We start from the raw sequence: 26,297 nt of genomic DNA, 5'->3' as shown, positions 1-26,297 counted from the left end.
CAATTTGGATACAATTCTACTTTTCAAAGTTGTTGACTTCTGGTTTATGATTCCTTATCTTCAGGATCTTTGCTGTCACTGTTCTTTTATCTTTTAACTGTCTCTCACATCCATTACAACTTGTTATAGCTATGTACGTTTTTATGGTCACACTTAGGAGAATGGTATACAAATAGCCTTGGAATGAGGATCTAATGATTGTTGCTCTCAGGAGTAAGATAATTGAATACTGTGACATGTATTTATTAAACTTCTCTGTATTCCTAAATTGAAGTTTCTAGATATGATTTCAGGATAGGTGATGTGATCTCAAAATCCTTAAAGTTTCAAATGCCATGCTTTGCTTTCCACACCCATGATATTCTTTTCGCTTGGTATCACTTCATAGATTAATTTGGTAGAATCTCTTTGCAAGACTGAAATATTGTGGAAAACTACTTTGAAGATGAATAGGAAGAAAGAAAGAAAATACGTCCAATATATCATTTAAAAATTCATCCTCTCTAAATCCTCATACACCCAAGCAACTATTTTCATTTATGACTGTATTGTTTTCTTTACTCATGTTGACTATGGTCCATAATAAGAATGATAAACTGCAAAGTTAAAAAGAAAACAGTACTTAATCTAAGGCCTTTTTATAAAGTATTTAGCTCTCAACAAGTATATTAGCCATTGCAATGTTTTGAAGTAACACATAAATTTTTTTTTTTAGAATTTTCTTTGAAGAATACTTGATCCTGCTTTATATTGTTGAATAATATTAACATCTTAATTCTACTTTCCCTAAATTATCTTATTATCTTCCTCTACAATGTAAATAAATAAGCTGTTTTTATATGGTAATAAAGACTTGCTACCTAGATCGATTTATACTTATAAAATACTATATTTCTACTATAAAAATAAATTGTTTAAATAAATGTAAGAAACGGCTGAAAAAATAATCATTAAATGAAATTAACTAGTAATCTGAGACCAATTATTTGCTCTTTAAAATTTCACAGAAGTGTTTTAATTCACAATTCTGAGAGACTTTAGCATAGTTTATTCTCAATAAAGTTGTTGAGAAAGATTAAATTTATGCTAATCATTTATTTAGCGATCCAAAATTATCAACTTGCTATTATCCGTGCTAAATTATAATTTATGTGATTGGTGTAATAATACACAACTTAGAATCCTTCTGCTGTTAAATGATCAAATCATAATAAATACTGACTTGATGATTTTATTCCTGTACTTATTACTTCACTCTTCTGCATCATCTCTTTATTACCTATATGACTATCCAGTCCTGCTATAATATCTTCATCTTTGTATTTACATAACAGGTTCCATATCTGCCCTGATACTACTCTATTTGCTATAATTATGCCCCATTTTTACTTTTAGTATTGTTTAGTTGTTCTCTATCACTCTCTTATTTTTTTAAAAAATGTATTTTTTATTGATTTCATAGAGGAAGAGAGATAGATAGAAACATCAATGATGAGAGAGAATCATTGATTAGCTGCCTCCTGCATGCCCCTTACTGGGGATCAAGCCTGCAACCCAGGCATGTGCCCTTGACCAAAATTGAACCCAGGAGCCTTCAGTCCACAGGCCATAGCTCTATCCACTGCGCCAAACTAACTAGGGCTCTCTTATTCTTTTCTAAGCAATGGCACCATACATTTTAAAATTTCATTAGTATTTTTAATTAACCCATTTTGGGTGGATTTCTATTGCCTCCTTTTGTACTTACATCATTGATTTCTGCTTCTATGTGTATGATTTTATCCTTCTACTTTTGACATTTTCATTCCTTTATTTCTAGTTAAATAGGGTGGATATATAGGCCCTTTTTTTAATCTACTCTAAGTTAAGGCTATTCTAATTTTCCTGCTATATTTCACAAGCTTTGTTATATAATATTTTTATTATCTTTAGTTACTTAATGATGGGAAGTTGAAGCTTTCCCACTAAGCTCAGGTATGATGTCCCTCTCACCACCACTCTGACATCATTCTACAACTCCTTACTAATGCAGTAAAACAAGAAAAGCATGGAAAAGGAAAACAGATTGGGAAGGAAGAAATAAAACCGTATCTTGTTGAAAAGCAATGGGGAGAGAGGACATCATGTCCTTGTACATGATCTTAGTGGGAAGACTTTAAGTTTCTCATCAAGTATGATGTTAGCTGTAGGAAGCCTTTATCCAGTTGAGAAAGTTCACCTCTATTCCTAATTGACTAAAAATTTCATCATGAATGGATGTTGAATTTTGTCAGGTGCTTTTACTACATCTATTGACAATCATTTTTTAGTCTATTGAAGTGATGGATTAAAATAATTTATTTTAAAAAGTTGAACCAGACTTGTCCTGGCGAGTATGGCTTAGTGAGTTGAGCATAGTTCCAGGAACCAAAAGGCAGTGGGTTCAATGCTTGGTCAGGGCACATGTCCAGATTGCAGGCTGGATCCCTGATAGGGAGGTGTGCAGGAGGTAGCTTATAGATGTTTTCCTCTCACATCAATGTTTCTCTCCCTCTCCCTTTCTATCTCTAAAAATCAATTTAAAAAAAAAACTTTTTTAAAAAGGTGAACCAGCCTTCCACTTGTTTATGGCACATAATACTTTTTATATGTTTTGGGTTCTATTTGTTCATATTTTGTTCAGGACTATTTTAAAATTATTGCCATAATTTTAAACTGTATTTTTATTATTGACATTATTACAGATATTCCCATTTTCCCCCCTTTGCCCACCTCTTCCCAGACCCCAGCACTCCTTCCCTCTGGCCATCACTGTACTATTGTCTGTGTCTATGAGTATGGATGTATATTCTTTGGCTAATCCCTTCACCATAATTATAGATTATCATTAGTTGTGAGAAATGTGTTGCCGTAACATGCTTTAAGAAGTGTGCCTTTTATAGCCATACTGATTCCCCTCATAACACCATTATTTCCTTAGCACCTGACATTCATTAATCATTTCTCAATTTTCAAAATTTGGTTATTTTGTGAATATTATACAAAGTAACATCATACAGTATGCAGCCTTTGAGGACTGGCTTTATTTTATTTATTTATTTATTTATTTATTTACTTATTTATTTATTTATTTATTTATTTTGTCAGCATAATGCTTTTGTGAGTCACCCAGATTGATGCATGTATCAATAGTTTGTTCCTATTTTATTGCTATTATTCTGTGGAATGCATTACTGTCTAAAGACATTTGGGTTGCTTTCAATTTTTAGTTATTATGAAAAAAGCGTCATGAACATTCATTTACAACTCTTTAAGTGACAAAATGTCTTTATCTTCCTGGGATTAATACCTCAAGTGCATTTGCTAGTATATGTTACACATTTACTTTAAAAAAAAAAACAAAAAAAAAACCTCTTAATGGATATGCCATTTTACATTCCTATCAGTAACATATTATCAGTCCCATTTCCCTACAATTTAAGTGGCTTTTAGTGTCTTCACTATTTGTTATTCTAGCCATTCTGATAAGTATGTAATGACATCTCATTGTGATTTTAATTTGTGTGTGGCTAAAATGTTGACCATATTTTCATGTGCTTATTTGCTATGTATATATCTTGTTTATTTTTGGGAAAATATCATTTCATGTAATTTGCAAATTTTCTTTTTGTGTTCAAATTGAATATTCTGTTAACATGGTACTTCTCTTTGTAACATGTACACACATACTCAAACACTCAGAATTATCGGTTTTTATTATTGTAGGCAATTATGTCCACATCATTTATAAACCTAGTGCCAAATATGTCCTAGGATCTTTTGCCTATTTTCTAAGTGAACTTTTTAATTTTTTTCCTGTTTAGGTTTCAGAGTGCTTGATATATTTTGTCTTTTGCTAAATATATGGTTTGCAAATATTTTCTGTCAGTGTGTAGCTTGTCCTTTCATCCTCTTAATAGTGGAGTATTTCACAGAACAGAAGTTTATAACTTTGTGAAATTGAACAATCAACTTTCCAACTTATGGACATTTCTTTGGGTGTTCAGACTTTATTTTCCATATATCTTCTGTATTTTTTTCTGAAAGTTTTACCACTTATATTTTATAAGTAAATCATGATTCACATTGATGTAGCTTTTGCATAAGGAATGAGACATATTGGGTTATAGATTTGGGAGTATTTTTATTTTATTTGTATGTATTTGTTTATTTGGCTAAAGGATATCCATCACTTCAGCATCACTTGTAAAAAAAAATTGCCTTTTCTACATTTAATTGTTTTCCACTTTGGTGAAAAATCTATATTTGTGTTGGCCTACTTTTTGTTTCTCTCTTCTGTTCTATTGATATGTCTACTGTTCTTTCTCCAATATCACACTGTCTTGATTATTGTAGCTATAAGTCTTGAAATTGTGTAGACTAAGTCCTTCAACTTTCTTCTTCTTTTTTTGAAGTTATTTGAACAATTCCAGTTGTTTTGCATTTTCTAGTAAATTTCAGAAATAGCTTATCAATCGCTACAAAAGATTCTTGCTAAAATGTTGATAGGAATTGTGTCAAACCTGTATATAAACTTGGAGAGAATTGGCATCTTTACTATGTTGAGTCTTTAAACCCATAATCATGATATTTATTTAGGTCAGCATTTTGTAGTTTTTGCATGTTTGACCTATATGTACATTTTTCATTAGTTCAACACCTAAGTATTTATTCTTTTTAAGCAATAGTAAGTAATATCCTATATTCAATTATTTTTGTGCCCACATTTCAATGGTGATATACAAAAATACAATTGATTTTAAAAGCTGGTCTTGCATCCTGCAACACTGATGAATCCGATTATTAGTTCCAAGATTTTGTTATAACTTCCTTGGTATTCTAACTAGATAATAATATTATTTGCAAATAGGGAGAATTATTCTGTTCTTTTACAAACTACAGCAAGAGTAGGTTTACAGTTATGAGTACTTGAAACATGGCTTATTCTTGTGTTATTATTTATTAATTATTGATTTATACTGCAACTGTAAAGCTACTTTTGCCCACCCAGTATACACCATTTATTTCCTAAAGTTTTCTTATTGGACTCAATAGAAAATGAAAATCCAGACAACTGTCTAGCATGTCATTCCTTGGCTCCTGGCCTCCCGAACCAGGCCGCCTGTCAGAGTACCTTAATGTTTGTCTTATAATGCCCACAGATATTTAGCTGTACTCAGTTGTAGGAATAAGGAAAAACATGCCCATGTCATTTTTTCCACTTTCCATAATTTTTCATAACAGCTCTTCAAATATCACAGTGGTACGATTTTGCCTGTCTTGCTTAATCTCAGAGGTAATGGTCAACTTTTTAAATATAGAATATTCAGCTGCTTTGTATTGACAGTTAAGACATCTTTTTAAAATGTTGTTTTAAAAAGGTGTTAATTGATTTTTAGAGAGAGGAAAGGAGAGGACAGAGAGATAGAAACATTGATTAGAGAAAAACATCAATTGGCTGCAGCCTGCAGATCCCCCAGTGGGGATCGATTCCCACAAGTCAGGCATATGCACTGACCAGAAATTGAACTGGCGACCTCTTGATTCATGGGTCAATGCTCAACCACTGAGCCACACTGGCCAGGCAAGACTTACTTTTGATTAGCATCATGGTGAAGAAAGCTTTTAAATTCCTATACTTTGCCACTAAGTAAATAGACAGAAATAATAATCCCTAACAACAACATTAAGCCATCTTATCCCTTGCTAGAGTTCAAAGGGGTGTAGTTGCTTAAGCATTTTATATCCAGTATTTTCACATTACCATATTTTAAGAAAATAATGACTGCTTTCACATATGTGTTAGGAAATAGATGAACTATTAATTCAATTTGGAACAATACTTGTTTTCAGAGAATGGAGAGAAATTTTAAAATATCTCCCGCATTTGGCAAATTACAATGGCAAAGCTACTATTAATTAATTTCAGTATCCTTGTCATTGACAGGGAATCTGGAAAGAGAACTCTTGCTTTGTAACTCCCTAACAGCTGGTTTCATTGCAGAGCAAGCATTACTTAATCCCTAGGATCAACAGGGCTAGTAGTAGAGCATTATTTTTTCCCAATATTGAAATAACCACAGCTGTGCTTATTCATGGGCAGAAAAGTGTAGAAGAAGAAAATTCTGAGAATTTGTGTGATCATCAAAAATGTCATTCCTGCGGGTCACCACCACCCTAAAAGCTATCTATTCATATTCTGCAGACAAACTGCATAATTAGCAAGATGTCTAGCTTGCTGGTTGAGAAATTATATATAGATGAAATTAAATAGCTGACTGATTTGGATACTGCACAAATTCCTAGTATACATATATTAGAATTTTTAAAAATGTAACAAAAACCTGCAGCATACAATTAGGGATAACAAAATATTTAATGTGTTTTTTAAAAAATGATATTCAAAATTGTTAGGAATTTAGGTGGGCTTTTTTTAGTTCTGTTTTGTTTTGTTTGCCATGCTAAATTAGACAAATAGAGGAAAGTAATTGAAAAGGTAACTTTAAAATTGGAAAAACGTTTTCAGATATTTTATCTTAAAGATCCTACCCAAACAGTGTATTAGAGTGGGACATTGGCTCAGGATGAGTCTATCCACATGGGATATAGCACATCATGGAAGAGAAAGGCCTTCAACTGAAACCGGTTTGGCTCAGTGGATAGAGTGTTGGCCTGGGGACTGAAGGGTCCCAGTTCAATTCTGGTCAAGGGCATGTACCTTGGTTGCGGGCACATCCTTATTAGGGGGTGTGCAGGAGACAGCTGATTGATATTTCTCTGGCATCGATGTTTCTCTCTATCCCCTCTTCCTTCCTCTCTGTAAAAAAAAATCAATAAAATATATATTAAAAAAAAAAAAGGCCTTCACCTCCAGGAATGTAGAAATCTTTACAGACAGCGTAATGACGTAATGTGTTGTAAATACATAACACTACAAGAATCAACAATTATACTTTGATGTGGTTTTTTGTTTTAATCTGAACTAGGCCATGCGTGTTCTTTCTTTTTTTTTTTTTTTTTGCCATGCGTGTTCTTAACAATAATATTAATTTATGCTTCATATGTTATACAAGATACAAAAAAATTCTACATTTTATTTTTTATTTTTTCTTTATTTATTAAGGCACATGTGTCAAACACAAGGCCCGCGGGCCAAATCCAGCCCGCCGGCCAAATCCAGCCCGCCAGGCCTTGCAATGTGGCCCGCACCGCGCTGTCATCACTGCACTCCACTGTCAGTTTATGACATTGTCAGTTTATGACTGTTCAGTAAACCATTCGGCCCGCGATTTAGGCTGGATTTTAGATTTTGGCCCCTTCTCTGATTGAGTTCGACACCCCTAGATTAAGGTATTACATACGTGTCCTTATCCCCCCATTTTCTCCAACCCCCAACCCCCACTCATGCCCTCATCCCCCTGGTTTCTGTGTCCATTGGTTAGGCTTATATGCATGCATACAAATCCTTTGGTTGATCTCTCTCCCTTACCCCCACCCACCCTTACCTTCTCTCTGAGGTTTGATGGTTCTCTGTCTCTGGATCTGTTTTTGTTCACCAGTTTATGTTGTTCATTATATTCCACAAATGAGTGAGATCATGTGATATTTATCTTTCTCTGACTGGCTTATTTCACTTAGCATAATGCTCTCCAGTTCCATCCATGCTGTTGGAAATGGTAAAAGTTCCTTCTTTTTTACCGCAGCATAGTATCCCATTGGGTAGATGTGCCACTGTTTTTTTAATCCACTCATCTGCTGATGGGCACTTAGGCTGTTTCCAAATCTTAGCTATGGTGAATTGTGCTGCTATGAACATAGGGGAGCATACATCCTTTCTGACTTGTGTTTCTAATTTCTTGGGACATATTCCTAGAAATGGGATCACTGGGTCAAATGGGAGTTCCATTTTTAGTTTTTTGAGGAAACTCCATACTGTTCTCCACAGTAGCTGCACCAGACTGCATTCCCACCAGCAGTGCACGAGGGTTCCTTTTTCTCCACATCCTGGCCAGCACTTGTCCTTTGTTGATTTGTTGGTGATAGCCATTCTGACAGGTGTGAGATGGTACCACATTGTCCTTTTGATTTGTATCTCTTGGATGATTAGTGACTTTGAGCATGTTTTCATATGTCTATTGGCCTTCTTTATGTCCTCTTTCAAAAAGTATCTATTTAGATCTGTTGCCTTTTTTTTTTTAAATTGGGTTGTTTAAATTTCTTAACAGATAATGTATTCCCTTTAAAATTGCATAAAAACTTTAGCACAATCTTGTTTTATACCTACCTGTGTATAATTATTGTTTCAGAGTTACAATTAAAATACCTTGTCTTCTCTTGTAGTAATAATAAAAATGGGAAATGCTAAGCAACAGATGTTCACAAAATGAAAAAAAAGAAGAAAAAAAAGACCAACAACATTGTTTAAACAAAATTTAATTTAAAAAACACACACAAAAAGAAACACTAATTAAGTTACCATACAATATGGTAGGTTGCTGATTCATTGACTAATACTAGTTTTCAACAAATTTTTGTACTCAAGTTTCATTGAAGCAAAATCTGCTCCCAATTTATTAGTGAAATATAAAGGAATGAGACATAAATTAATAGCAACTAGACCTGCAAACTCCTCTTTCACTCAACTTTTTATTCTTATGAAAGTCTACTAAATAAATTACCATCCTAATTTGTTGAAATGTGCAGTCATAATAACTTGTTCTTTTGCCTTGAGAAAAAAGTATAGACAGAGGTATGTTATCCTTAAACTATAGGACTCCAGGAGATTGGGCTCCCTGTAATTTCCTAACCCAATTTCGTAATTTATGAACATGTCTTCATGTTGATATTTCTAATATCTCTATTTCAAAATAGAAGTTTTTGTTTTAAGTAACTGCTAAAAACAAAATGTCAGTTTCCTTCCTAAACTCTTATATTGAAGCCCTAGTTCTCAAAGTGACGGTATTTGGAAGTGGGTCTTTGGGGAGGAAATTGGGTTTAGATTAAGGTCATGCGGAAGAAATCCTCAGGATGGGATTAGTGTCTTTATAAAAAGAGAAGAACCAGAGCCTTCTCTTTCTCCTGCAAATGAGAATATAGACAGGAGGAGGCAGTCTACACATGAGGAAGAGGGCTCTCACCAGGCACCAAATCTGCAGGCATATCATCTAGGACATCCCAGCCTCCAGAAATGTGAGAAGTAAATGTCAGTTATTTAATCTACCAAGTACATGGTATTTTGCTATAGAGCCAAAATCGACTATGAAAATAACTGTATTAGTCAGTCCCAGTCTGAGGGCAGGAGAAGACCAATGTCTCAGCTCAAGCAATCAGGTAGAGAGAGTGAATTCTCCCCACTTCGGCCTTTTGTTCTACTCAACACCAAACAGACTGTCAAATTACAGCGGGAAGGCAGGGGAATGTTGGGGATGGGGAGGAAGAGATCAACCAAAGGACATGAATGCATGCATATAAGCACAACAAACGGACACACTGGGGGGGGGGGGGGGGATGAGGGCATGTGATAGGGGGTAAGGGAGCTGGGGGAATATATGTACTACTACATGTAATACTTTAAACCACATGTGTCAAACACACGGCCCGCGGGCCAAATCCAGCCCGCCAGGCCTTGCAATGTGGCCCGCACCGCGCTGTCATCACTGCACTCCACTGTCAGTTTATGACATTGTCAGTTTATGACTGTTCAGTAAACCATTCGGCCAGCAATTTAGGCTGGATTTTAGATTTTGGCCCCTTCTCTGATTGAGTTCGACACCCCTAAAACAATAAAAATAAGAAATAAAGGGAATGTGAGATATTCTAACTGGCTATTAAAGAATGAGCAGAGTTTCACAAGAAAGAAAGAGCACAGTAACCAAGGGAATAGTTTGTAACCGAGGCACAGAGGCCTGAAGGCTCATGTTTGGGTGTTGAAATGGGAGGACTTGATGTATCCACATTGACAGTAAGATGCTGAAAAGGACAAGAACCAGACTAATGCATATTCTCTGAGCGATTTTTATCCTTCCAGTAACAATTATATCAGCCACTTTCTTCTGAAACTTTCCCTACAAATGCCTATTTTCTCCACCATTTTTGAACGATTTAAAAGTGTAAATAAATGTGGTTCATTCTGTGAATTGCTTTCATTAGTCTTATCCTCCATTGGTACTGTAATTCTTTCCGGTTGACCATATTGCTCTGGATTGGTATTATAGATACATATAATTTCTCAGAAGGGCAGTAAAATGGACCATTAAAAACTTAGCACAAATTAGCTTTTTCATTATAATTGACTGCACACAGAGGGGCCATAAGGAATGTGGGACACGATGCAGGTCCATTTCAATGCAAATGAAAGGAACAAAAGTGTGCAGATAGGGATGCTATTCAGTTAGGACAGATCTCAGCAGAAAGCCAAAATAGATTTTTTTTTTTGATAATCTAAAAGGCAGCATGCGATTTTTAATTATCAAAGCACAGAAGGTTACTAAAGTAGTGATTGACAGGTCCTGAAACAAAATATAATTCAGCTATGCCAAACCAGTCCCAGGCTCTTCCAGTCTTAAGGAAGGAGAGAAAGAGAAAGACAAACTGCCTTTATTTTGGTTAACTATCAGCATAGCAGACAAGAGACACAAAAGATGCACATAACATTAAATTTAATAGAAGCGGATGAGGCTCACTGCTGTTTTCTTTTATTCTTCATAACAGCATATTCAATTTGCTCAGGTCCAAGTGGTCCTGATGGAGCCCTTATCCACAGGTGAGAGAGCCCAGAAGTGTAGTCCCTTAGCCTTGGCCTTTTATACCACATTTGGCTAGGTTGTTGGAGGGATATGTCAGTACTCAAGGATTTACATTATTCCCATGGAAGGAAATATTTACAGGACCATAATTGTATAATCATGCATTTTATATTTTACTGAGTCATTTTGCCAATTAGAGATACTCACAGGCTAACATGGCCATGGTCCACCAAAATTGTATGCCTCTATCTTTATTTCTGCCAAAGGCTGTTCTGTCTATAGAGAGAGAATAAATATTTCAAAGAGATCATTTCTCTACAGAGATTATCCTAATCCATTTCATTTCATATTTACATTTTTCTTTGCAAAGAAGTTCCAATTGTCCAATTTCTTATTCTGTGCAAATTCCAATGTCCAATTTTTTTTAGCCAATGGGAAGTCATATAATTCTCAATACTTCTTAGAATTTTCTAGTTTGTTTCTCCAATAATCCAAATTATTGGCTTTCCACTATGCATATACAAATGACTGTCTGTCATACAATTTATGCTTGAGCAATGACATATTTCAGTTTCTTTCATTAATTTAAGAGGTCGCACACTTAAAACCTTTAAACTTGAAATTTAAATCCTTGAATTTAAATACTGACTCCAAGTTTAAAAAGCTAATTTTAAATAGTTATCTCAGTTTCTCTGAGCCTCTCATTGGTAATGAAATTGATAATGCTTACATTACATATAATTTTAAGAGAATTAAATAAGGTTAAGACCTAATATATATTATTTTATATGCATATACTAAAAATATATACTTTTGATTCTGAATCATACATCCCCATCTTTCTGACATACCTGTTTTCTATTCCATTAATTTACTAGTAAATCATCTACATTTATGTATTTATGTATAATTTTACTTATTAAAATATGCATTCAGTATTGGCAAGATTCTAAAGTTCAATAGGCTCTCATATTTGTTGAATTAATAAATGCTATATATTTACTTATTTAATCTTACAGTATCTTAGATATATTTATGTATTGGATGATAAAAGAGGAATTAATAGCCCATGACTCCTTGTGTTTGAAGTAAAATGTGTCTAAAGGATTAATATGCATATGAGTGTGGGTATGAATGTGGGCATGGACATGGAAATGGACATCAGAGGAATTACAAACTAAAGCATCTCCGCATGACTAAACTATTAGATTTAAGATGATTGTTATCAAATCATCAAAATCCTGACAATGCAGATGCTAACTAAAACTTACATGTCTCACAGAATCTACAAGGCCATTCTATATAGGCTCCTTTTATGTACTCTTCTTCACCAATGTGGAAATAAACAGAATGCTCAATGAACTAGCTCATAACAGAGAAAAAAGAAAAAGAAAAAAAGAAACAAACGTGGGGATGAATGGGAGTGGGGTGGGGGCGGCAAAGATGGGATAAGGACACATATGTAATACCTTAATCAATAAAGAAAAAAAAACGCACAAAATTTAGCATTTAGATTGAATGATTTCCAAAAGTAGCCATTGAGTTTAACAAAAAAATTGGCAATTTGCAAAGACCATCTCAAAACCACTGTCCTAAATTCTAGCCAATATTTCATTATTTTTTATGTTGTCTCTAGCCAATACTTTAACACCCCATATTTCTGATTCTGTAAAGTAAAGCATTGAACACACAAAACGTATTTGCCAACTCAGGTAAATTACATCTCTTAATCATCTGCTCTATTCTGAACCTGATTAAATTGGCTTTCTATGCTTACTATGATAGTGGTTGGGCACCCGTTGCTGATCCATAACTTGTAATCAAGCTTGTATGCCACCAAAGTACTTGCTACATCAGAAGATAGATGAACCTAGGTGACAGTTTGCCAAATACTAGTATGTAACCTACAATAGGCAGAGAAAGGAATAATAGTTTATATCATGTTATTCCACTTGTAATCTTTATCAGAAATAATAACCTCTCATTTTAAGCGTATGGATTTGACAGCATATCATTAGCACAGTACATGAGACAGGTTCTGGGAGAAAAGTGATATACTGTAACTGCTGGAAAGCTAAGGGTGCCTCTATTTTGCTATCTGAAAGGATCTTCATTGACTCTGTTGTCAGAAGTTCAGGAAAGCAGCAGTGAGAGAGCTCACTGAAGGCCAGTGGCCATGTGAGATGCCCAGTGTCCTCAGAGACACTCGTACTAACAGTAATGCTTGGAGATCAGGCAGAGCCTCTATGTGGAGAGACTTTCTGAACATCTCATGAGCTCAAAAGTGGCCTATTCAGTGGTAGGCAAACTGTGGCTCTTTGGTCCCTTGAGTTTTAAGCAAAGGCCAGCTTAGAAGTACCCTAATTAAGTTATTAAAAAGATACCTACCTAAATAGTTTAAGTTAAAAAATTTTGCTCTCAAAAGAAATTTCAATCGTTGTACTGTCGATATTTGGCTCTGTTGACTAATGAGTTTGCCGACCACTGGCCTATATGGCTCCTATTCTTGACATATTTCCTCCAATTCAAAGCAATTGCCTACTCCAAACACACCTAAACAGTTAGCTGCCTAACCATAATTCACTCCAGAACTTATATTATAAGCTTAAACTAAAGAACTAAATGGGTATAAAGAAACAGTTCTTTAAATTCTTTTTCAGGTACCTAACTCATTAATTGACCTTACTCTCATTTTGTGAAAATTAAGCAAGGAAATATGCCTCCCTTTCAAAACTTAACATCAGATTCTTAATGAAATGCATGAATATATATTTAAGCTGAACTGTGAATATCTTATGAAGAAATGGGTGTTGATATTTGTAAGGATGTATAGAATGGCATAGCAGAAGCCCTGAACTATAACAATAAAACATGAGACTGAGCCAAGATACATGGAATATAATTTTTTTCTTCTGTGAAATATTTTCCCTTTACATGTTCCATCTGTAAGATGAAGAATTTGAACACTGTGACCTTGGGTTCTTTCCTATTTATAATTATTAGATAGTAAAGAAGAAGAAAAAAGAAATGATAGAAGTAGTGAATATACTTCAAAGTTTCATATGGGATTTCTTGTTTACTGCAGAAAGTCCAATTGATCAAATAGAATCTGAAGGCTATATGTAAGTGGATTCGTTGAAATAAAGCCATAGTTGTATTTCATTGGTATAGTGCATCCTTATTTAAATCTGCAAAGTGGAAGTAAAGCACAAGGTGATTTTAAAACTATCAAAAAGAACACTTTTAAAGTTTCCTTTACCAAAAAAACTTTAAAAAGTTTCTTCTAATTTTTGAGACACAGGATTCCTATAAACAAAAAAATTTAGTAGACCACAAATAATATTTTATAAAATTATATGCTGCTTCTTTTTTACCACCTGGGACTTAGGAAGTTTAAGGAAGACAGCAGAATTCACCTTCTTATGCCCTTATTTTAAGTAATTTTTTTCTAAGTGATTTATGTGGAAATATGTTTGTACCTTATCAGATGTAAATGACCCTTTGCAAACACCTGCCGGATAAAACCCTAGGTGATCCTTGAGCTTTGGTTTGCTACCACAAACTACTCAAAAAGTTAGTTTATATTTAGTGCAATACAATTCAGCTAACTCTTTACAGATTTTTATCCAGTGTTTATTAGAAAAAATGGCTAAACATCAATTAATGCATCAAGTAGAATGCATCAATTAAGGCATCTGTGGTCTTTGAACATATCAAAAAAATAAAATCATGTTGTTTTCAGCAGTCTACAAATAGGAGCTTCTGAACATATGGACAAATAATTTTCAAATGTATCCTTGATTGTAAATAATACTGTAGTGTTAAGTCTGTACACATACAGCCAGCACTGAATTCAAAATGAGTTAAGAATAGGAAGCCGAAACCGGTTTGGCTCAGTGGATAGAGCTTCGGCCTGCAGACTGAAAGGTCCCAGGCTCGATTCCGGTCAAGGGCATGTACCTTGGTTGCGGACACATCCCCAGTAGGAGGTGTGCAAGAGGCAGCTGATTGATGATTCTCTCTCATCTATGTTTCTAACTCTCTATCCCTCTCTCTTCCTCTCTGTAAAAAATCAATAAAATATATTTAAAAAAAAAAAAGAATAGGAAAAAATTGCCCTGGCTGGTTGGCTCAGTGGATAAAGCATTGGCCTATGGACTGAAGGGTCCCAGGATCAATTCAGGTCAAGGGCAACATGCTGGGGTTTTGGGCTCGAACCTCAGTAGGGACCATGCAGGAAGCAGCCGATCAATGATTCTCTCTCATCATTGATATTTCTATCTTTCTTTCTCCCTCTCCCTTCCTTTCTGAAACCAATAAAATATTTTTTTTTAAAAATAGGAAAAAATTAATTTGTTCAATGGCAAAGAAATTCATAGGACACCTTTACATTTGAGCTACTGTTTTTTCCTCCCATGAGTCTCTAAAGCAGAGATGGGAACATCCAGCCTTGGGGTCATACAAGGCCTGCAAAATTATTTAGTCTGGCCCTGCCAAGGCAGTAGGGGCGAGTTAATAAAAAGTTTGTCAAAATGTTGAAGGCTAATTTTTAAGTTGATAATTTTTTAATGGGCTGAGAAGGATGTTATAAATATCCAAATAATCCTTGAAGAAAGGTTCCCCACACCTGCTCTAAATTATGGAAGGTTACAAATAAATATATAGATATGGACTTAGATGTGTATATATAAACATATAGATGATATACATACATAGAAGCTATATAAACATACCAGTTTTCTAGAATCTGCTTCACCATGCTGTATAAATATTTTGATAGTTTGAGTCACTCTTAGTTATACAAAAGGTTTTCATTACAATAAGAGGATATAAAAGTCATATTTTAGTGACATGATAAATTAAAATGATCATGCCACAAAATGCAGCCTTGGAGCAAATAGAGAAGTATTTATATTGGAAATTTAAAAAGAAGTATATCACATTTGAATTTTAAACTCCATATAGCCAACCCTAGTTCATTGTTAATTTTATTTAATTTAAAATTTATTTAAGTTCATATTTTAAACTTTAATACTGCTCTTCAGGTGTTGGTGATGTATTTTAATACAACTGGTGTCCCTCAGAGTCAATAGAGTCACCATTACATGGACAATTATTAAAATGTCTGTCTCCACCTGGCTGGTGTTGCTCAGTGGTTGAGCATCAATCCATGAACCAGAAGGTCAGGGTTCAATTCAAAACCAGGGCAGGTACCCAGGTTTTTGGGCTTAGTGCCCAGTATGGGGGCGGGAGGTGGCCAATCAATGATTCTCTCTCATTGTTGTTTCTATCTCTCTCCCTCTTCCTTTCTCTCTCTGAAATCAATATATATGTGTGTGTGTGTATATATATATATATATATATATATATATATATATATATATATAATTTTTTTAAAAATGACTGTCCTCTTAAAATATTTGCCTATTCTTTAAATTTACATATTGGAAACAGATCATATGTACTCTTATTTGTCTGGCTTTTTTCTTAGTTTATAATGTTCTTGAAATTCATCCATGTTGTTGCATATATCAGTAATTCAATTTTGTTACTATTAACTAGTATTCCATTGTTCAAGTATGCCACAATTTGTCCATCTCCTATGGATGAACCAATGGGTTATTTCTAGGTTAGGTTCCTATGAATAAATCTGATTTACATTTTTCATAGGATTATTATTGTGGACATCATTTTGGTGAATCTAGGAGTGGAATTGCTTGGACCATATGATGAGCATATGATAAATTTCATGAGAAACTGAACAATGGTATTAAAAAAAAATCCATTATTTTAAATATGCACTTGCAATTTTTGAGATCTATGCCTGTTCCATATTCTTTCAAGCAATGGATGCAGTCAGTGTGAGTGTGTGTATATGTTTAATTTTACAAATTCGAGTGAATATGAGGTGGTATCTCATTGTAGTTTTAATATGCATTTCATCACAATGATTTTTGAGCAGGTATTTATGTTTTTGGCATTCTGGCATTTCTATGTATAAAGTATCAGTTGAAGGCTGTCGTACATCTTTTAATTTGGTTATTTGATTTTTATGATTTGTAATATTTCTTTATATATTTTGTATAAGCCCTTTGTTACATGGATGTATGATACATAAGCCACAACTGTTTCCTTGCAGTTTGTTGTTTTCATTTCCACGTTCTCAGTGGTGACTTTTATTGAGAAAACATTTTTTTTTTCTATGTTGATGTATGGTCCAATTTATACTTTTGTTCCTCCCCCCCCACTCCCCACCTCCCACCCTCAACCCCTTATGATTAGTAAATAGAATAGTTTCTAGGATTGACATAACAATGTACCACATACTGTATGATTTAAATAAGAGAAATGTATTGTCTCAGGATTCTGGATGCTAGAAGTTTGAGATAAAGGTGTCCAGGGGGGTCAGGGAGGTGATTTCTTCCAAGGCCTTTCTCCTTGCTTTGCAGATGGCTGTCTTCTTCCTATGTCTTCACACCTTTCTGAATATGTCTGTTCCAAAATTTCTCCTTCGTATGACACTAATCATTTTGGTTTGGTGCCCTCTCTAGTGACCTCATATTAATTTCAATGATTAAATCTGCAAAAGAACTATTTCTCAAATCAGGTCACAGCCTATATTGCTGGTGATTGGGACTTCAACATAACAATTTTCGAAAGGAAATGCAATTCAATCTGTAACAGTGCCTTTTTGGCAAATGACTCCTCGCTTCCCAAAGCTTGATAAAATATTATCCCATGCTTCCTTTTAAAACTTCACTATTCTATCTCTCACATTTAGGTCAAAGATTTATCTCTAGTAATTTTTTATTTGTTTGGTGCCAGTTAGAAATTAAAGTTCATCCTTTCCATAAAATACCCAGTCCTCCACCATTTGTTGAAAATAACTTCCTTTCCTCATTAATTTGTTTGATTATACTGTCTAAAATTAAAATTAATTAGCCATGTTTATGATGTTATTGTCTAAAATTAAAACTGACCGTGTATTTGTGAATCTATTGCTGGATTCTCTGGTCTATTCCTTTGATCTGTCTTTCTATCTCTATGCCAATAATCACAATCTTTTAGTTATTGTAGCTTTATCCAATAGAACAGCAGCCTTGTAGTAAATCTTGAAATGCTCTCCAGTACTATGTCTTGCATAATCCATCTGCCTTAGTAATTCCAGACTTCATTCTCCATCCAGAGAGATTGAGTTTTGTTTTCTTATTTTCTCATCATCGTAGTTTAGAACATGCTACCAAGCAAAAGGTTGCCATAAATATGGAGCTTACTTCATTTCTCTTAAGACTTGCAGTCCCTCACAAAATACTGAATAATAACCATCTCTGGGTAAATTTTCCAGTTGTATAATTGTTTACTAAGCCTGACACCAACTACTCTGCCATGTCAGGATCAGAATTCAGCCTGCAGTTGCTTTGATTCATTGATTATTCTGTCCCAACAACTTAAGGAGATAGAGTTTGTTTGTTAACAAATTATAAGTTTTGTTTGCTAACTGCAGCTTGACTTCCTGCTCAGAATGACAACCTGAGAGATATCACTTATCCTTTGTCATTCTGTAGTATCCCAAAACAAGTGAGATCATTCAGGGATGGGAGTGGCAATGCAAGCTGTCCACAGGGAAACAGCCCGAGGGACATTACTGCAGCTAGGCATGCAGCCATTTGGGGAGAAGCACACCCATAGAGATCACACTCTGTCTTTTAGTAATAAAGAACCTTATAAGAATTCAGAATCTAAACAGGTTTGCAAGAGCTGCATTTAAAAAATATATATTTTATTCATTTTTTACAGAGAGGAAGGGAGAGAGATAGAGAGCTTAAAAGGTCAATGAGAGAGAAACATTGATCAGCTGCCTCTTGCACACCCCCTACCGGGGATGTGCCCACAACCAATGTTCATGCCCTTGACCGGAATCGAACCTGGGACCTTTCAGTCCGCAGACCAACGCTCTACCACTGAGCCAAACCGGCTTCAGCTGCATTTTTTTTGCAATGTTTATTCCATAAGTGATAATACAAAGAAAAGAGCAAGTGTTTGTAGTTATATGCACCTGGTAGAAATCTGTTTTGTGCCCTTATGATGTCTACAATATAACAATTCCTACTATCCATCTCCTCACGGCTTAAAGTGATATCACAGCATTTTTTTCTGTAATGCTTCAAGGATTAAATCAGTTAATCCATGTAACCTGTTTATCAAAGCCTCTGACTTTCCCTGTCTGCTTAAAAAAAAAAAAAAAAAAAAAAAAAAGGCAATTATTGTTATTTTTAACTGGAGTTAAATACAATAATCTTCAGCTGAATGCTAAAAGCCAAAAAAATGCCATCACCTACTGGCAAATATTCACAAAGGGCCTGATAGTTTAATGATGTAATTAAAAGATTGGTGTCATTGAAACAAGGAACTTGTAAACAAACAACCACTCTCAACAAAACAAAACAAAATACCAAACACACCAAACATTTGGAGGTAAATGTGTGTGTGTGGGGGGGGGGGAAAGGGGGGGAGGAGTGGTGAGGAGGGAAGAGGGGATAAAATTCACCTTTGGTCCAAAACAAATCCTTAAGAAAATAATCCTTCTGAAATTTTCTCTTTTAGCATAACAAATTTCCTTTACTTTCTGTATAGTTCTAATTCAATAGTTATGGATACTGAATTAAAACAAAAAGGGGCATTTAACATATAGAATGTGTGTGATATTTATATGAATATGCATAGAATTTTATCAATTTAACATTTATTGATTCTTCCCTTTCGAGCGGGTATAATCTAATCTTTGAACATAGCACATTTTAAGGACCACATTGTTATTGCGGTTCTGAAATTTCTCTATCCCATATATTGCTAGCAAATTTTTACACAATAAGAAGAAAATCATACCACCTTAGAGTTTGGAGATAATTTAAAAAATCAGCAGATAAAGGAATATTTTCTAATCACCCACTGTTCCTTCAACAGTATTATTGAATTTAATAAATATGACCTTTTTAAGCACCTTTACACACATAAACCTATGCAAAGAAGTGTAAGACACAATCCCAGGTTCTGAATAACTTATAGTCTTTCAAGGAAACTCAGTTATGAAACTACTGTAAAATGTATTGCTAATGTATAAACACCAGCTAGCATTTCTTTTCTTTTCTGGGAAACTTGGCAAAGGGCTCACAGGAAAAGTGATATCCCTGCTATGTCTCAACATATCAGTTATATTCTCTGAGGAAGTCAGTAGGGGAAGAATCTTCTAGGTCAAGAAAACACCACAGAAAAAAAGGCACAGAACTAAAATAAATAAATAAATAAATAAATAAATAAATAAATAAATAAATAAATGTATGCCATGTTTAGAAAATGGGTTAAGTTAAAGCATAAATTTTATGGACGAGAGCAACAGAATGTGACACCTGAAAGACAGGTTAAGAATAGATTATGAAAGGTTTCAATGCCATTTTGAAGTGTTAGATTTTATACTTATGAAATTCAGGAGCAGAATTTCAAAATGCATCAAACATTCTATATATAATACACTGTAATATAAAACATACAATATATAAAATATCCTGCATGTACTCTATATGCTGCATATAATGTATAATAATCCTAATATATAAAAATCCAGGGGTCATCACCACTGAAACAACCGGAAGGACAACTGAACAGCAGACTGCATAGGTAACCAGGCTGGCAGGAGGGCAGTGAGGGGTAACCATACCAGTGGAGGGGCAGTTGGGGGCAACCAGGCAGGCAGGATGAGGGCAGTTGGAGGCAACTAGGCCTGGCGGGCAGTTAAGAGTGAACAGGCCATCAGGGGAAACAGTTGGGAGATCAGGCCAGCAGAGGTGGCAGTGAGAGGCAACCAGGCTGGCAATGGGGGGCAGTTAGGGGTGTCCAGGATAGCAGGGGGAAGTTGGGGGTGACCAGGCCAGAGGGGAGTCAGTGATGGGTGACTAGAATGGTGGCAGGGGCAATTAGGGGCAATCAGGCTGGCAGGGGGAGCAGTGAGGAGCAAGCAGACCAGCAGCAGGTTTAAGTTATGGGTGACCATGCTGGCAGTGAGGGGCAGTTAGGGGTCGCCAGGCCAGCAGGGGGAAACGGGGTAGTTAGGGGTGACCAGGCAGGCAGGCAGATGAGCAGTTAGGAGCCAGTTGTCCCAGATTGTGAGAGGAATGTCCGACTGCCGGTTTAGGCCCAATCCCCGAGATGGGCCCTAAACCAGCAGTCAGACATCTCTAGAGGGGTCCCAGATTCTAGAGGGTGCTGGCTGGGCTGAGGGGACCTCCCTTCCCCCTGACCCCCCCCCCCCACACACAAATTTTGTGCACCAAACCTCTAGTGACAATATAATATCCTACAGATAATTTCTAGTGTTAATAATGTTTTTTAAGTTATTAGGGTTTGAGGAACATGCGTTCATTTATTGCATATGAAAACCATAATATAATAGCTTTGTACCATTAGAATTATACATTCACTATATTTATTATATCCAGATTGAGGTATTTTTAATTAACCAGAAAGCATTACAATATATTATTCATTGAATTTCCTAGAATTTTATTTCAGCATGTTTTATGTACTAGTACGTAGTGGATATTATTATTTGTTTTTATTTCTCCATATTATGTGACCCACATACTGATACTTGGGGATTTACTTAACTTATAAATCTTGCGTCTGCCTCCCTCCAGAAAAGAAAATTCTCCTGAGAGCTTGGGTGCACACATGACCTGCCTAAATTATTGCTTCTGAAGTGAGATTCCTCAAATTGCAAGAGAACAGAGGTGAGAGGTTTGCTGTGTTTGCTTGTTTGTTTGCTTTATCTGAAGAGGTAAAAATGTTTCTTTTATTTGTTTGTTGAGTCTGATTCTTCCAAGTCCTTAGGCTTTCAGCAATTCTCTGTGCCACCCCAAGTGTTTTCCAACGTTTATTCCCTGCATGAATCCTGTATAGACAAATTTTGTTGCTTGCAAATCAGATCTCAAATGCAAGGTTGTGTCAACACTTTGACAGTAGGTGCAGTGTCTGATACCTCTGCCATCGTTAGCACAAAATCTGACAGGAGTTGTGCACTTGTTAGGAAGACATATATTTAATAAACTAACAAAGAGATGGTAAGCATTACAATGACACTTGTGATTTGAAAATTATGGAGAACTGTTGTAGGCTGATTTAACTAGAAGCTTGGCATGCTTTGAACAGAAGAATGTTTAAAGTACTTTGGTGTCTAATGAGGTATCTAAAACCTCCCAGAATTAAAATAGCAGCATCTTAGAATGGAAGGCCTTTGATGAGCTATTTAGTTTTGATTAGCCTTGTTCAACATAATTTGAATATCACTGTGAAGGAGTGCCATATGGTGTCAATAAATAAGTCTTCAGTGTGCTTCACTTATCATCTAAAATGTATATAAAAGGTCAATTACCCCTAATTAAGTCACTATTTTCTTTGGTAAGCATGTGTGTTTTGCTAATCAAGCACCCAGTGAGGTTATTGAGAGTTTCTGCATGGCTGATTAAAGACATGCCAAAGATATGCATCTGGAGAAAAGCTGAAAGGCCATGCTCTCTTTCAAAAATAATAATAAAGAGAAAACATATATTGGGCTTGTTTTGTTCATTATCACTTTTATCCCATCTATCCTCTGTCAAAACCTTCTTCTGGAACCTCTGTACCTCCCCTCACCTGGGTTAATGTAACATAATAATATCCTGGAATAGCTGTATGCCAGGTCTGGTCCCCAGGGACTAACATCTGACAGGAAAGGGCTCATCTATACTAATAAAAGGGTAACGTGCTAATTAGACTGGGAGACCTTCCAGGAGACCTTCTGGATGTTCTTTTGGACAAAGCCATGGTGGTGGGGCCAAATTAGAGGTGGTTAGAGGCCAAGGGGAGATGACAGTTGTGAGTGATCAGGCTGGTGGGGGGTGGGGCCATTGGGGGTAAGCCGATCAGTAGGGGGGCCTTTTGGGGTGAGCAGGATGTCAATGGTGGTCAGTTGGAAGTGATCAGTACAGCAGGTGAGAGGTGGCCCGTCGATCAGGGGAAGGCAACACCCCATCATACCTCTGCTGCTGCCATTGCCATCAGTGTAAGCCTCGGCTGGCCCTGGTTACCTGAGCCTTGGGGCAGCTCTGGGAAGCCGCCATCTGAGGCTTGCCTGTGGATCTGAGGGTGGGCTGAAAGGACTGCAAAGAGTGGTTGAACCCACCTCCGCATTGCACACCTGCCACCCCCCTGGCAGGGCAAAAAGGACTGGGGGACTGTGGTAGGGCTGAAGGTACTGGGCCTCCATCTTTGTCGTGGTGTGACAATTAATTTGCATATTCCCTCTTTACTAGGGAATGACAACCCATTGAGCCCCCCCTAACTGCCACATTGCTGACTCTTAATATAATTTTATATTAAACAAAGACATCTTGGAGATACATCTAGTTCTAGATATAGGGAAGGAAATGTACAAGCTGAGTCAAGACTATTTTGTCATTTCAGGAAGTGAGCAAGATCTCAAAGATAAAAAGAATAATGTCATAAAAACACTAGGACCAAGTTGAAGCTTCTAATAGTCACCAATGGGTCAATTTGAGCATCATTAGAAATAACAAGTGCAATGTGTTGAATATAACCAAAAATATGTAAATGCATGAATTCATAGTAAGGTGGTAGATGGATAGATAAATAAATAGGTACATGCTAATAGGTTATTTTATCATGATGCTAGAGATATAACTCATTATTTTGAAAAATGTTAAATGGTGGAAAATATTTTTCCTGCAAAAATTCAAAAGAGCCACATACTTGAGGAGGTTAAGTTTCCATCTATAGAAACATCATAACAAATAAAATGCATAGATGATAAAATTAGATCATCATTTTATAATCCATAATGAGATAATGGATCTAGGTAATGATCATGAATTATTGGGTCGGCAACTAAGTAATTGCGGGTCTCACACATATATGGCTTCAGTTGAATTTTTAGGTTTGCAGACGTAGTACAAATGTAAAACACATTTTGTATTTGATAGTTGGCTATTCAGCTGTTAATCAGTAAAAAAAGTTTTTTGATCTGTTTTGTAGTTTTTGTTTGGCGTTCGTTGAAAAATGGAAAATCAAAAGGAACATTTTCGTCATATTTTGCTTTTTTATTTCCGCAAGGGAAAAACGCATCACAAGCTCATAAAAAGTTATGTGCTGTTTATGGTGACGAAGCCTTAAAAGAACGGCAGTGTCAAAATTGGTTTGCCAAATTTCGTTCTGGTGATTTTTCACTCAAAGATGAAAGACGCTCTGGTCGTCCAGTTGAAGTTGATGACGCCCTAATCAAAGCAATAATCAATTCGGACTGTCACAGTACAACATGTGAGATTGCAGAGAAGCTTCATGTATCACATACATGCATTGAAAATCACTTAAAACAACTTGGCTATGTTAAAAAACTCGATACATGGGTTCCTCACGAACTGAAAGAATCACAGTTAACGCAACGCATTAGCAGCTGCGATTTGCTAAAGAAACGTAATGAAAATGATCCATTTTTAAAACGACTGATAACTGGCGATGAAAAATGGGTTGCTTACAACAATATCAAGCGGAAAAGATCGTGGAGCAGGCCAGGTGAACCAACTCAAACAACATCAAAAGCTGATATTCATCAAAAGAAGGTTTTGTTATCAGTTTGGTGGGATTACAAAGGAATTGTCTACTTTGAACTCTTACCACCCAACCGAACGATCAATTCTGATGTCTACATTGAACAACTAATGAAATTAAACAATGCAGTTGAAGAAAAGTGGCCCGAATTGACAAATCGAAAAGGTGTTGTATTCCATCATGACAATGCAAGGCCACACACATCTTTGGTCACTCGGCAAAAATTAATGGAGCTTGGTTGGGATGTTTTGCCACATCCACCATATAGTCCTGACCTTGCACCATCTGATTACTTTTTGTTTCGATCTTTACAAAACTCCTTGAATGGTAAAAATTTCAATAATGATGATGATGTCAAATCGTATCTGATTCAGTTTTTTGCTAATAAAAAACAGAAGTTTTTTGAACGTGGGATTATGATGCTGCCTGAAAGATGGCAAAAGGTCATTGATCAAAATGGGCAATGCATTAAAGAATAAAGTTATTTAGTTCTATGAAAAAATTGTCTTTGATTTTCTTTAAAAAATCCGCAATTACTTAGCTGCCGACCCAATATTTCTAACCTAACAAAAAGAGGGAGACCACAGCCTGTCCTTTCCAATCAATGAGTGTCTACTATGTCACCTATAGAGCACTCCAGGGATAGGTCTTTCCCAAATGTCACCAAGCCACTGTAGAACTCAAACTACCAACTTGTGGATAATACAGCAGACACAGAAGCACACTGAGTTACACCACCATGAAGCGTTAGCACAATTCATACTGAGGAATTCTGCAGTTTGTCTGTTTTTTAAACAAATTAAGTGCAAAGATTGAGAGAGAGCATTGCTTGCAATGTATGAAACTCAAATTTATGCTGATCCTGAATAAACAATTTTGTGCAGTATTTAAATTTTACCCCAAAGAGAATAATTATATAAATGATGTTTCAGCAAATCTATAGATATTTTGCAACCACTAGTAATAATATTTTGAAGGGTAGTTAACAAATTGGAAATGTTTATGATATCACCTTAAGTAATATATCAGCAGAATGACTATTACATGATTGTACATAAAACATAGTATACATATAGATATATTTAAATACAAACATATCAATATATGTGTATATATGTAGATAACTGAAGGACATATAGATAGACTGAAAGAAAATCAGATAGATGATAAAGAACCAAAGATGCATTTCCTAAAGTGATGGAATTGGGCATGCATTTTTTCCTTGTGACTTCTACTTCATGTTTTTAATATATTATGTTTAATGAAGACACATTAATATGTAACACTTTCAACAATTGGGATTTTAAAAATACATATTAGTGCAATTAAGTAAAATTATAATTAATTGACTTTTACAGTCTTTTGTACATTGATAGAATTCTTTTTCCCTTTAATGAGAACAGTATGGTTGGAAAAGAACAAAGTTCATGGAGTTAGTTATAACAGGGTTTGAATATCATATCTGCCTTTATTTTAAACCCAGGTTGTAAATATCAAAACACAATTTAGTCCTTTAATCACAATAAATTTCTTTAGGAATTCTATGGTAGTTTATCTGGGATCAAATCGTAGATCAATATACTTTAATTCTCTTTTGTATTTCTTCCTTGACACTCAAATTTGAGAAACTTCTTATCTTCTACCATTTGTGAAAATGTGTTACCACATGTGTCAAACACAAGGCCCGCGGGCCAAATCCAGCCCGCCAGGCCTTGCAATGTGGCCTGCACCGCGCTGTCATCACTGCACTCCGCTGTCAGTTTATGACATTGTCAGTTTATGACTGTTCAGTAAACCATTCGGCCCGCGATTTAGGCTGGATTTTAGATTTTGGCCCCTTCTCTGATTGAGTTCGACACCCCTATGTTAAACTAAAAT

This window comes from Pipistrellus hanaki (assembly GCF_964339955.1).
Source record: "Pipistrellus hanaki genome assembly, chromosome: 10".
Lineage (NCBI taxonomy): Eukaryota > Metazoa > Chordata > Mammalia > Chiroptera > Vespertilionidae > Pipistrellus > Pipistrellus hanaki.
This window is presented reverse-complemented; position numbering follows the sequence as displayed.